The 13,824-nt window shown below is 49.7% G+C and overlaps 1 protein-coding gene across 4 annotated transcripts in view; it reads right to left on the bottom strand.

The window, feature by feature from the left end:
* The window catches only part of ST3GAL1 (ST3 beta-galactoside alpha-2,3-sialyltransferase 1), an 89,408-nt gene extending 75,608 nt beyond the window's left edge, over positions 1–13,800 (bottom strand). For 3 of the 4 annotated variants that reach the window (XM_006155517.3, XM_006155516.3, XM_014590541.2), the window contains exon 1: positions 13,510–13,800. The gene's annotated coding sequence lies outside the window, so the exon portion shown is untranslated. The other variant, XM_014590540.2, reaches the window with a different exon arrangement.
* Positions 13,801–13,824: the final 24 nt, after the last annotated feature.

Below are 13,824 nucleotides of genomic sequence, written 5' to 3'. Positions count from 1 at the left end.
CCCGGCGTGAGTTTTAAGCCACCGGGTCCAGGACACGAACCGCGGTCGACTACGTGGGAGTCCAGCAACATAGCCATTACGCTAACTGCTGGTTCCCAAAACTTCTACTCTTCATGGAAACCTTGGGCTCAGGAAGAAGCTGACATCATACAAATTCTGTCCCTGCTAAGCGTGACCCGGACTACTACCACTAATTGTCCAGTTTATGGCCCTTTAAAACAGGTCAGGCCAGCGAAAGGTGACTTTGTTCTTCTGGCCTCTTATCTGCTTCTTAGGAAAAAGGGGAACAGAGATAGGATGGAAGTGGGCAGATGAAGGCACTGAGTCCAGATACACCACCAGCTCTACCTTTCACAAATGAAGGTGTTGCAAGGAATGTTGAGATATGGTGGGAGGGGACTCCTCAACTCGACCATCCCAACTTGGGGGAGCTTGGGCCAATGTCCAACTTCAGCAAGCCATGGTTTTCTCAACTGTTGAAAGGCATGGCCGTCCCCCTGAGGGGTGCTTTCTCACTTTCCCTCTGTCTGTCTCTCTGTGGTGATTGTATGTACCCTCCAGCAAATTAAAACGAGTAAGATAGCTAACATGGAAGCATATCCCTGCGGTGTGCCTTCTAACCCTGGTCCAGTCTTCTGACAGGGAAAGGAGCTATACTAGTCAGTACGGTCTGAGGCCTCTTAGTGTATAATCAAGGCCAGGGTTTCACTAGCCCTCCCACGGCTAAAATCTATAGGTATGCCTCATCTAACGTCCATGGTCACACTCCAGCTTCATCGGCCCAGACAACTTGCCCAATCTGAAATTCAGATAGCTCTGGAGAACCACACCCAGCCACCTCTTCCAGAAAGATCTCTCTGGTTGAAAGTTCTGTGTGAGGAAGAGTTTTCTAATGCACAGAGCTGTCCAGAGGCCAAAAAGCCACTATATGTGGCAGAGAGCTCCCCATCCTTGGGAATATTCAAGCAGGTATAGGATAACTACATAGCAGAGCCTCAGTGGAGGAAATGCTCCTTGAGAGACGCTGAACAAGAGTGACTGACGCGGCTGAAGCATATCACATGTTTAGCCCGCATCATCCCAAAAGCTTTCCAAATATTAACTCGTTTAATCTCCACGTGGCACCTCTTGGGAGGTAGGTATTAGTATTATCCATAGTTTAGAGAGACAGAAACACAGAAAGGCTAAGCGACTTGCTCAAGGTCACAAAGCTAGGAAACGGTAGACTCAGTATCTTCATTGAGTGCATCAATGAATCAGTGAATGACTCAGTAGATGAATAATCGAAGTCTTAGAGTAGAAGGTTGAACAAGGGTACTGCTAAGGCTCTTTGCAAATGCCAAGATTTTACAGTTCTTTTTGTTTCATACTCTCTAACTATACGTCTGTAATTTATCATTCTACTAACTCACTACACCTTCCTTCTACTCCAGGTAATAGTTAAACGTATCATCCCATGGCTCAGAGGATGACAGAAAATCTCCTTTACTCCCGTCAGGGGCAGTTCTGGTATTGAGATCCAAATTGTCTCTATGACCAGTACTTTTGGTCTCCTGATTTGTATGTCTGGCATTGCAGAGACATCAGTTTAATTTATAAAACTCTGCAGTTTACAGATCATGTTTGCTTAGCTTAGTTTGCTCCATGTCAGAGGCAGAGACAGAAAAACGGCAGCAGGTTTGAGGCCAGAACCAATCCTGCAATCATTATGAAAGGCATGTTTTTCATTTGAAGTTTCTAGTAAGTGGTGGAAAGAAGAACAGCCTCACTGTCTGCCTAATCTTCCCTCTTGGTTTTAATTTCCTTTTTTGCCAAAAGACTGAATTTTAAAATTTAATATTATGTTTGAGAAACAACAAGTAATACACCCCCACAAAGACATTCTTATTTGTGGCAGCTAATATGTTTCCTAAGCAACGGTCTTTATTCATCAAAGTCTCCACCAGGTGGTAGGATTAACAGCGTTTTCAAGTAACGAACAACAAACCTTTCTCTCCATTGTGAAGACGTTATTAAAAGAGAATTTTTCCAATAGTGCAAGAGGACTTTTACTATGTGTTTTACTTTAAGCAGGTTGACCCCCAGAAGACCTACCTATCTTGAGAGCTGGGCAAGCTTCAGGCCTGACTACAAACTTTGAACTCAGCTTTTTACTCAGTCCTGTATCCGGTCCCATGGACCCACAGTCCCTCCTCAATCCCCAGGCACCGTGGGGTGCTCTGAATTCAATTTATGCCAACAAGGCAAATGATTAGTGGTTGCGAACGGTAATGCTGAGACTTGACACGCAAATCTTAAGTCTAGCAAGACTGTTACACAAGCTAAATAACCCAGACAGCCAGCCTGAAGTGGTGAATCGTGCAGGAGACGTGGAGCCCTATCCTTTGGGAGAATGAAGGTGTTGACATCAGACTCTGGAGGCAGGCAGTGGTGAAAAACGAGGCCCTCAAAAACGAGGCCCTCCTGTCACAAAGGACATTAAAGAACATGGGTCTATGACCCCTAGAGGACATGGCAGGGGCACGGCACATCTCAATGGGCTAAGCTGGGGGCAGACACCCAGCGTGAAGAGTTCCACGAGTGAACCTCTTAGAGAAGCTGCCCCTCCAGTGTCCCCACTGAACAAGAGATACGAGATGACCCTGGGAATTACATGGCATGGTGACTGAGGTCTTAAGACTATGGACAGAATGGAGCACTTAGGAATTTTGGCTCTGCCACTTTCTAGCTGTGTGACCTTGGTTAAGTGAGTTAAACTCTCTGAGCTTCAGTTTTCACATCTATAAAACAGGCTTAGGTGAAAAGTAAAAACATAGACCACAGAATGCTATTGTAAAACCGGGAACTAACATTTAAGGAAGAAGTGACTGAAGGAAAGCCTGCACCCAGATCCAGCAGGTGCCAGGGGGAGGTCCTGGGCAGACAGAAAACCAGACAAGCTATCAGTAGACCGCATGTTAGACCCTCGAGGTCTGGAAAATCCATCAACTGATATTATTTTCTTTGGAACCTTACTCAAGGTTTGACCAACCAATGTGACTTCTCTGCTTACTACCAGCTAATCAGTTTACGCCCCCAAAATGTGCAAGCAAAATTCCCTGTTCCCAGACTATCTGACTATCTGCAGGCTGTTTCTTAGTTTGTTTGTTTTTCAAATTTGCCACAGAACATATTCTCTCACCAGAGACAGACAGAAAGAAAAGAAGTGAGAAAGCACCCCTTCAGGGATGCCTACACCACAGTCCCTTCTTCTCCATTCTCCTCTCAGGATTTTGGGCACACATATACACCTGGCAACAAACTGCCAGATCCAGGACTCAGCTGTGCAGTCAGTCACATGGACTCCAGCTCCTGTAACCACCATGCCACTAGCTGGCCAGGCTTTTCCTCCCCTGTTACTTTCTCCTGTCACGGCTGCTTAGGACTCAGTTTCTTGACTCTAATCCCATCTACTAAGCTGACTCCTTCCCGCGTGAGAAAATAGTTTACATGCAAAACAGCTAACACCAGGCAAACTACCTAAATAAAGGTCTCTGAGTCACTCCATGGCAGCTCCTTTACGGAGGTTCCACTGCAGCGTGCCTACCTGGACTCACCATCAGATTCTTGGCTAACTCACCTCAGTCACACCTCAAGTCTCACCTGCAGTAGGAGCTGGGTCTTGGCCAGATCTGCATCTGGTCCCAGTTCTTCTGTGACTATTGCACATAAACTGTAAAGGGCGCTGTGGACACTGTGCTATGTTATGTGTTATAAGTAATGCTATACTATATTACGCTGTTTTATGTTATATGTCACGATGATATGCTGTGATATATAATAGTATTTGACATGTTATAATGTTAGGATACATGATATGATATGTTATGCTGTATCGTGTGTTGTACCATGTTACATATTACATTGTGATATGTTGTGTGTTGTTAGGTCATGTTATACGTTATGCTATGTTGTGATGTGATATATTATCTTATTAAGGTATGCTATGTTGCTATGGTATGATATATTGTTATGATGAGAGTTTTGGCTCCACAAGTTGACTCTGGGGTCTAATTAGAACGTTGAGATTTAGATTTATACATTTTTGCCACTGTTCTCAGGCTCAGCTAAGCATATGGAGGGAGCCTAGGGTGGTGAGGTGGCGACAGAAAGACACTGGGAGGCCAGGGACGAAGCCAGGTGGTCCTGCCAGGGTTTGAGACCTGGACCTGCTGTCCCCAGCTGCTTGGACTGGTGTTGATCAAGTCACATCTGTGAGCATCAGTCCTCACCCAGACAGTTCAGGGTGAGCAGTGGTGGACGCTGCTGCTGTGACATGGGGTTGCTTGGCTGTTGAAAAAGTGAGCCTGTTCCTTTCCCAAAACTGACACACCATGTCTGAAGATAATTTCAGGCACAGAGAAGATGGTGCAAAGGCATGTGCCCAGTAAATCACTCCCCCTCCAAATCAGTTTTTGCTTTATCTGCAAAATGGGGAGGCCTTCATCCCTGGCTAGCACAGAGAAGAGCTGAACTGAATGCCAAATGAGCTCAGGGCAGTGGCTGCTAATGGCTGTGACTGCTGTGGCCAGTTGTTCTGGAGGTGTTTTAGCTCCCAGACTTCCTGGAGTCAGTTCTCCGTGGTCTCTGTGGCCACAGCATACTAAAAGGAGAGTTGGCCCTTCATGACTTGGCCAAACAAATTCAGGGATTTAGATTTATTTTCTACTCCTGTGTAATCTTCTAAGGATGTAAGAAAAGAGTTGCTTAAAAAAAAAAGAGGTTGTTAAAAAAAAAAAAAAAAAAAAGAAAAGAAAAGAAAAAAAGAAAAGAGTTGTTTCAGGACTGGCAGGTGGTACTGGACTCCCAACTGCAGTTCGAGTCCCAGACCTGGTGGCTTGCTTTCTCTATGTCCCTCTCTGGTCAAATTAAAATAAATAAATAAATAATAAATCTAAATAAAATAAGTCTAAAAAAAAGAGTTGCTTATTCTTTTCTATTGAGCCTTTTATTTATGAAAAGGTAAATGCTTAACAAGATGAATTTTTGTCTTCCATGTGGGTTGTTTTAGGTTTTTTGAGCATGAAACGATATTTTGGAGTCAGTCCACCCTCTCAGTTAGAGAAATAGCTAAGTTGGCTTTGACTGGGTGTTTTGGGTTGGCTTTCCTCAAGAGCTCTCTGCTGAGGAAATATGCATGAAGGAAAATTTTGGCCACTCCCATCTACTAGCTCACTGTGGACTCAAATGGATTCCTTTTTAACGTACGATCTACTACGATGCTCTCAATTTGCGTATGTAGCTAGAGAAATTCAGAGAAAGCACTTTCCTTGCATGCCCAAGTGTGGACTTTCCGAAAGTCATTTGCAACCCCCTTTCTAAATTCAGTCAAATAATTTGAAACTAATGTTCTTTCTTCTTGACTTTTCTGAACTGTTATTTTTATTATACAGTGTGACTCTTCTGTCCACCAGAGTGTCACCTGAAGTGTGCACAGAAGTACCACTCGAGACACAGAGATCTGAGTCAAGAATGAGAAGAAGGGACCCTACTAGGGGTGCACCTGCTGTCTCTCTCAGCCTCTATATTTACTGGGACAAAAGGGGAAGGAAAGTTAATTTTAGAGAAAGTTGCTTCTTAAAAAATTAAGATAATTCCGGAACAGGGTGGTTTCAGTATCGATAAGGGGGCAAGTACTCCAGAGGCCGACAATACACCTTGGAATCTGGAAAACACATTTCTCACATCACACACCCATCTAATGGCTACCTGTTGCTTTTGAGCAGAAGGCATGAGGTCAGGTGTCTTCTCCATTTTCCCCAACCAAGCTTTCAAGCTAATCAGCCTCCTGTCATTTTCAAGCAGGAAGGCACGAGGTTAGGCATGTTTGCCATTTTACGTACAGTCATTCATTCAGAGTTTATAAGGTTTTCTAGAAGCATGGCTGTTTTTGCTGTCCCCTAACAGTATGGGATCTTTAACCCATATTTTAGATTCCCCTAAGAGTTTCAAAATCATATCTGGTTAGATAACTTTTATGTATTTCAGAGAAGAAAAAAAGAAATATATGTATGCATAGATACACACGCACACATACTGTATATGCGCACAGAGTCAGATGCTAGGGCCCTCACATACTGGACAAAAGAAACCTTTAACATACAAATATTCAAATAGCATTATTTGAATAATATATAGGCTAAAAGGCCATCATGCGTCACTCATAGCCCACTCCAAGCCACATCATCTGAATTTGGCCTCAGGAATAAACAACTTACTTTTTTTCTTGGAGAGGTTTTGGCTATAGGGCGCATGCGTTTGCCAGACAGACAGAGAGAGACAGAGAGACAGAAAGCAAGACATCACCCCCCAGGGGGGATGGCCACGCCGCAATCCCTTCTCCTCCATTCTCCTCTCGGGATCTTGAACACACGTACACACACACGTCAGGCGTGAGTTTTAAGTCACTGGGTCCAGGACTTGAACCACGGTCAAGTACATGGGAGTCCAGCAACATAGCCATTATGCTAACTGCTGGTCCCCTTACTTTTGTTAGTGATTCTTTTTCTTTCTTTTTCTTCTTCTTTGTTTTTGAGAGGTTTTTGCTATAGGGCATGTGCACTCACCAGAAAGAGAGAGACGGAGAGTGAGAAATTACCCCCCAGGGGGATGGCCACGCACAATTCCTCCTCCTCACGGGCATGCATGCACATGCACCCAGCGTGAGTTTAAACCACCAGGTCCAGGACTCGAACCGCGGTCAACTACATGGGAGTCCAGCGACATAGCTATTATGCCAACTGCTGGTCTCTTGTTGAGTAATTCTTATCTGCTGGGATCTATACTAACTGCCTTAATGAGTAAGACTGTTTATTTATCACATGAATTATACCAAGCATATCTTTATGACAAAAGGGAAACTGAGATACACAAAAGATAAGCCATCTAATCATGGAGTAAGAAGCCATAAACCAGACTGAAAGCCAGGCAAACCTTAACACTATTTTGTCTCTCAATTCAGATGCAATTCAAAACAACTGGGGAACCAGCAGTTAGCGTAATGGCTATGTCCTGGACTCCCACGTAGTCGACCGCGGTTCGCGTCCCAGACCCGGTAGCTTAAAACTCACGCCGGGCGCGTGTGCGTGCGTGCCCAAGATCCCGAGAAGAGAATGGAGGAGAAGGGATTGCGGCGTGACCATGCCCCCTGGGGGGTGATTTCTCGCTTTCTGTCTCTATGTCTGTCTCTGTCTGTCTGGCGAGCGCATGCACCCTATAGTGAAAACCTCTCCAAAAAAAAAGAAAAAAAAAAAGAGAGAGAGAGAGAAAAAAAAAGAAAACAACTGGTAACCTTAACAGCTCGCCCTTATGCATGTACCTTATTAGAGCCCTAAAACACAATGGGTTATAATCTGGGCCTCTATCAGCTGCATGGCCTGACACAAGTTAGGCAACTGAGTTATTTGCCATCTGGCTCCTTGGGCTTCTCACCTGTCATCTGGGAATATGGGATGCCTCCTTCCCAGCCCTCCCTGTGCCTGAGTCTGCCCACCAGCCTGCTCCTGACCCACCATGCCTCCGCCCTGCCCTAGAGCGTCATCTGCCCAGGTATGATTCAAGGAGCACTGGTTCCCAGCGGCTGGCCTCAGCGTTTGGGGATGTGGGGTTGTGAAGGGCAGGCAGGATTTCAGCAAGGTGGCAGCCTTGTTCCTGAGGGCGCCCATCCTGCCAGGAGCCAGGAGTTCCCTGCTCAAGCCCTGGCTCTGTAGAAATAATCTCCATACTGGAGTCCTCTATACCAGGTATCCCAGTGATGCTCAGGGCAGGCCGAGTCCACGCCACGTACTCCGATGCAAGTCGTATCCCCTGCTGGTGGGATGACTATCCGGGCCACACAGGACGGACTCCAACAAGGTGGTCTGGTGTGAGCACCGTCCAACCCCATAATCCTCTCCCCCACAGGCGTCCCCACTCCTGGTAACAGCAATGAGTAGCTACTTAGGCCACTGCTCTGGTTTGCGCCCTGGGAAAAAGAAACTTTAGAAGTTCTGTGCAACCCCTAGAGAAGAGGAAAGCGATCTACTCCAACCTAGTCATTAGGTCTTGCTCCATTTAGGGAAGTCATTAACCAACCATGTTACATTAAACACAGCTTCTATTTAGAGTGTTTTTCCATAAGTTCTAGAACTTTCTGCCTTCGGTCAACACCTACACCTCTGTTCTGATGTGTCTCTCTTTGCGATCACGTGTTCTTAGTAACAGGTTTAATTCAACTGGACCCTGGGAGTCCCTGGGAACCCTGTGCAGATCTCTGAGCGTCACCTCTTCAACCCTCATGGGGCCCCTGCATCCCAGGGCAATTGCCTACATGCTCCTCACACCTGGCTCAGAAAGGTGCAGGGAGTTGCCCCAGCTCACATAGCTAGCCTGCAGGAGTGTCCCTTTGGGAACATGGGCACTTTCTCCCACACCAGCTATTGCAATCTGTGGTAAAGCACAAGACAAGCATTAAAATTAAAGCATTAGCCTTATTTTTAAAGTAGATCCAGAATGACTGCTTCCTGTTTTACACACAGTCATTCCGAGGTCCATCATCCTCAGAGGCTCACACAGTAGAGGCACCCGCCAGCCTGGAGCAGTGGCATGATCAATGCCATGTAAACAAACCAGGCAGCAGGACCTACTGGAGAAGAGGAAGCCAGAGCATCGAACAACTCAAATTCCCAATTTCCTTCTCAGAACTATGCAGAACAGGCTCAGGACCAGTCTACTATTTTATTTTACTTTATTTTTCTTGCATACACAGGACACGAGGCACTTTGATGTCAGTTCTCTGCATTCATGGTCCTACAGTCAGACTCCTCCGTAAACACCCAGGTCTCTACAGAGAGTTGAGAGTGCTTGGCTCCACAGAGAGTCCTCCTTCCACAGGTCCCTCAAGGCAGAGGGATCCCTTCTGTCCTCTCAGCACATGTGTATTCTATACACACCACACACCAAGCAACAGTTTACATCCCCTCTCAGGACACTCTGACCCCTTGGATGCAAGGGGACAAGGACCACATGTTCCTCCATCTCCATGCCTCCAGCAACTTGCTCCAGTGGCTGGAACATAGTTAAAATCCCAATATCTGTTTATATGAAAACAAAACAATCTGACCCCTGCCACCACCAACAAAGACAAATAAATAGTAAAACCCCAGTCTCTTTAAGTGTATGTTGGTCTCTGACAAGAAAAAGAGACTTAAAGCACAGCAAAGTATGGGGTTAGGAAGGGGGAGTGCTAAGGTTAATCACGTGGAAACGATGAGACAGGGTTTGAGGTCCTTGACCAGCTCCGCCACCAGCAGCCCCAGCCACTTCTTCTCTGGGGCTCAATATTTGTGCATTTAAGTGAAAGGTTTGAACAAAATGATTTCTAAAGTCCCTTTCAGCTTGTAGGTGGGAAACAAAGCAGGTCCTGGCAAGGTCACTGTGGTTCCTATTAGCAATGTGCATTATCTGTGGGCTCCCGCAGATGGTATCTCTGCTTTGTCAGGTTTAGACTTCAGAGTCTGAAATTTCTGAGCCATCTTCCAAAATCCGGTATCAGGAACAGCTGGAAAATAACTTGGCAGAGAGTGTGGGTTCCAAAAGGCTCCACCCTACTCTGTGAGTGACAGGGCAGGTGCCTTTGCCATGGGTAGTGGAAGGCGGAGCCTCTGCAGGCAGGGCTGCCGGAGATGCCTGAAGGGTTTTGAGGACAAGGCTGGACTAAAAGCAAATGAGGTGGGGGCTGTCTGCAAAAAGAAAGGGGTTAATGAACCCAAGAGGACTGTCAGCAGAACTCCAAAGCCTTTCATTTTGCAGAAAGTGGAACAGACCTAGAGCCCTTTGGGTGCCAAGTGAAGGCAACTGAGCATTGGCACCAGAACCTGAATACAGGCTCTCCCTGAGGCCCAAGTCTGCTCTCCTGCTACAAACCTGGTCAGGAGTGGGCTCTCAGATCCTTAGGTCTACAAGGAGGGGATGCTGAAGTCTGCACACGGGCTACACAACTGGACAAAGCTGCACCTAAGCTTCATTCTATTGATAGACTTCTCCTGGAGCAGCCGGCCAGCTGGTCCCTCGGCCCAGGCAGAGTGTGTACATACACATGCAGGACTTAGCAGAAACACTGGGAGGACAAGACGATGGATGGGTGAGGGTTAAGGATTAGATTCCCCATAGGGCAAAGCCTTGTCCAAACACAAACCCTCATGGGCAAGGTCTTCCGGCCAGGAGGTTCAGACAGACACACATCCCGAAAGACCCCTTCCTAAGGCACTGCTAACTGACTGCTTGCCTCTAGGATGCGGTCCTGGCTTGGGGGACTGTTTGGGGGAGAGAAGAGACAGAGACCCACCTGACATCAAGCCCATGACACCCCTCAGGGTCCAGGAACCAGAAAGACCCTTACTGCTAGGCCCAGAGAGGAACCTGTCTCCCCATACCTGGGAACCAAAGTCTCTCCATGCCGGTGACTGCCAATTCAGTGGAGGTCCCCAGACTCCAGGAAGAATGCTGCTGACCACCACAGGGGAAGTGGCTAGCATGAATTTCCACACAGAAACACAGTCCAGTCTACACTTAGCCAGCGGGCTGCTTAGACGTTAGCTTCTGCTGCTGCCACCCAGTCTACCATCACCGCCAGCAGCACTTCCTGGTTTTCTCTTGCCCAGTGCTCCCCCACAGTGAAACCACCTGCCAGTGAGGAAGATGGGAGGAAGACCCTCCTCAAGCCCAGACCCTGGCCCTGCCTCTGCCCCCACGGTATCACCTAAACAGCAAATGCTGACCCAGCAAAAGGTAGGGACAGCACACTTCTGGGTCTGTGAGAGTCCAGCAAGACAGGGCAAGGATCCCTCTATTCATTCTTTCATTTCGTTCTTGAGCCAAAGACGGAACTCTTTTCACCCAGACTGGAAGTCAAGATATAGCCATCCATCCACAGGACCACATATATACTAGTGTGTGAACATACATGCACAGAATGCATGTACACACACGATTATATGTGATATCTATTCTGCAGAACATTTGGGGGCGAGAGTAATGACTGTCTTGCATGCATGGGAACCTAAACTCTCAGAAGTTAAGCTTCACGTCCAAAATCAGAGAGGCAGGGACCATGACTGGAGACTACAAGAGCCCCCCACACACACACTCTGCACTCACGTCTGGGTAGAGAGAGGCAGGGAGCTCGAAACGCTGAGTTTTGGTCAGTCGTTTCAGGCAACCGTGGGACTTCACATAAAAGGCCTGGCCTACACTGGACTCCCACGTAGTTGACCGCGGTTCGTGTCTCGGACCCGGTGGCTTAAACTCACGCCGGGGGCGTGTGCGTGCGTGCCCAAGATCCCAAGAGGAGAATGGAGGAGAAGGGACTGCAGTGTGACCATCCCCCCTGGGGGGTGATTTCTCGCTTTCTGTCTCTCTGTCTCTCTCTGTCTGGCGAGCGCACGGCGCCCTGTAGCAAAAAAAGAGAGAAAAAAAAAAAACACCTCTCAAATAAAAAGGCCTGGCCTAGGCGTGTTCCGGCAGAAAGGGGAGGTGCTGGAGGCTCAGAGTGACCTGACAGTTCACAGCCTCTCACACTTTCCACCTCGGAGCCAAGAGGCAGTTTCCACAAATGCCCAGCAGGGGGCAGTGCACCTTGCCTTTTCCAATCCCGGGGCGCTCTTGGGCAGCACCTGGGAAAAGAAAAGCCGGGGGCTTAGCCTGCAGCTTCTAGGAGCAGGCCGGGGTCCGACAGGTAGTAAGTGCCCAAGACACGTCTAGAAGCTGAAGAGCCTGACGGAATAGAAGAATTTAAATTCAATAGTAGAAACGGGAGATGGAAGGGGAAAAAGGGGCATTTTGGCCCCTGTGGTGCCTTCTATCCTCGAGGCCTTGTCAATGAACGCGACGTAAGCACCCACTGCGTGCCAGGCGCGGTGGCCACGACTGGACAACCTTATTCCACACTAATCCCGTCGTCTTCCTCACTGGCGAGTCCGCTTCCTCCACCCCACTCAGTCGCAGAGCGGGGCTGGGCAAACTCTGTCTCCCTGGGGAACCATGTGGGCACAAATCTGTGGGGCATGGGGACCTGCAAGGGGGGTATGCCGGGAGAGGCGAGATGGTCCCCAGAAACATATGAAAGCCCCGCAAAAGCATAAAGCGAGGACGCAGCGACAGAGTTGCTACCCTCGGGGTCACAGCTGTCTCCCTCTGCGGGACTTACTAGGCCCACGAGACAAGACGCAGTGACCTGCCCAGCCCCCACCCACTCTCGCGCGTCTGGGTGCGCACGTGTCTCCTTGCAGAGCTCGCCATAAATCCCGCGCGCAGCAGGCGCCAGCTGGGACCCTAGCGGAGGAGGGAGCCCAGACTGGGCGCTCAGGCCTACGCGCCAACAGAGCCAGGGGATCCCGAAAACCTACTCAGGACTCCGCCGGGGGCAAGGCAAAGGCGCGTACAGGCGCCTCTATGCCAAGTCCCTGCGTAGCCACGACCCAGGGCTTTCAAGTTCAGCCGCGCTTCCTCGGGCAAGGTCACGCTCGAACACTGACGCGCCGAGAAGAGCAGTGGAAAGTTGGGCCACCGTCCCGACTGGGACCCAGCCGTATCCCCACCAGGAAGCCTTGCCCCAGCGCCACTGCTCTTTACCCCTAGGTGCTCCTCAAGGGGAGACGTCCTGCCCTGTGCAGGTCACACAAGCGAGAGATGCAGCCAAGTTGCCAACTTTTGTTAGATTATTTTTTGGCAGCTGCTGCGCCTAACGGGGTTGGGAGGACTCGGAGTTTCGAAACGCTATCCACACCGCCCCTGCCGGGCTCCCCTACGCCCGCCCGAACCCTCTCCACCCCCGACGCGGGGTTCAGCTGCCGGGTCCCAGGCGCCAATTTCGCCCCCAGATCCGAAGCAGCATGGGCTGGAGGAGCCCACGGGGCCAAGAGCCACCTCTCGGGTCTGCGCCTGCTCTCAGCGGATTCGAAGACTCGATCCGGATACCGTCCCAGGGCTTCTTGTCAGACTCACCCGCGGCCTCCGCGCGCCTCGTGGTGTCTCAGCCCATGACCTGGGTTCTACTCCAGGGTGCTCGAGCTCTGCCGCCCTGTTAGGGGTCTCCCAGCCGGTGCCGGGTGGAACGCTGTCACTGGAGTCGCTCCAGGGACGGCTGACCTGACCTGGGTAGGCTCCCCTCTGGGTCCCTCTGGTAGCTCGTCCATGAGAACCGAAGACCCCGATCCCCAGCCTCCTCCGCGACCTTCTTCCTTCCCCAAAGACCCGGCTAACAGCCGCGGATGGGGAGGGGGTCTGCCTACCTGTGTCTTCTTCCTGGTGCCTGGGGTCTTCAGCGCCACCTCCACTGTCACACCCTCTAGACTCTTCCCCACCTCTTCTGCTCTTGGGTCCCGACCGTCACCCCTCCACTCGGAGAACACAGCCCAAACTGCCTGAGCCCCAACTCGGGCGGACGCAACCCCCAGCACACCCCGGGTAGCTTTCGGCTCCGCGCGCACTCACCGCGGCTGGAGACAGGCTGGAGTTACCCGGCTTTGGGCAGGAGCGGACTCCCAGAAGAATAAAAGGGGGATGGGAGTGTCCCGAACACTCGCCCCCTTTCTGGCTCACATCGCCTCTCCCTTCTCTCTCTCCTCTTCCTCCTCCCTCTGGTCTGGGGCTCTTTGTCTTTGCAAAGTGTCGAAACTGTCTGGCATAGTGGGGCTCGGCCGGCGGAGGCTGGAGCCGGGAATCGGGGAGGCGGGGTGAGGATGGGAGCGGTCTCGGAACACCTTCCCCCGGGTGTAACGGGAGGGGGAGGCGGGGCGACCGCGCAGG

This window comes from Tupaia chinensis, unplaced genomic scaffold (genome assembly GCF_000334495.1).
Source record: "Tupaia chinensis unplaced genomic scaffold, TupChi_1.0 Scaffold000459_1, whole genome shotgun sequence".
In the NCBI taxonomy this organism is placed as follows: domain Eukaryota; kingdom Metazoa; phylum Chordata; class Mammalia; order Scandentia; family Tupaiidae; genus Tupaia; species Tupaia belangeri.
Note: the sequence above shows the minus strand (reverse complement) of the source record. Positions and strands in the feature narration are given on the sequence as shown.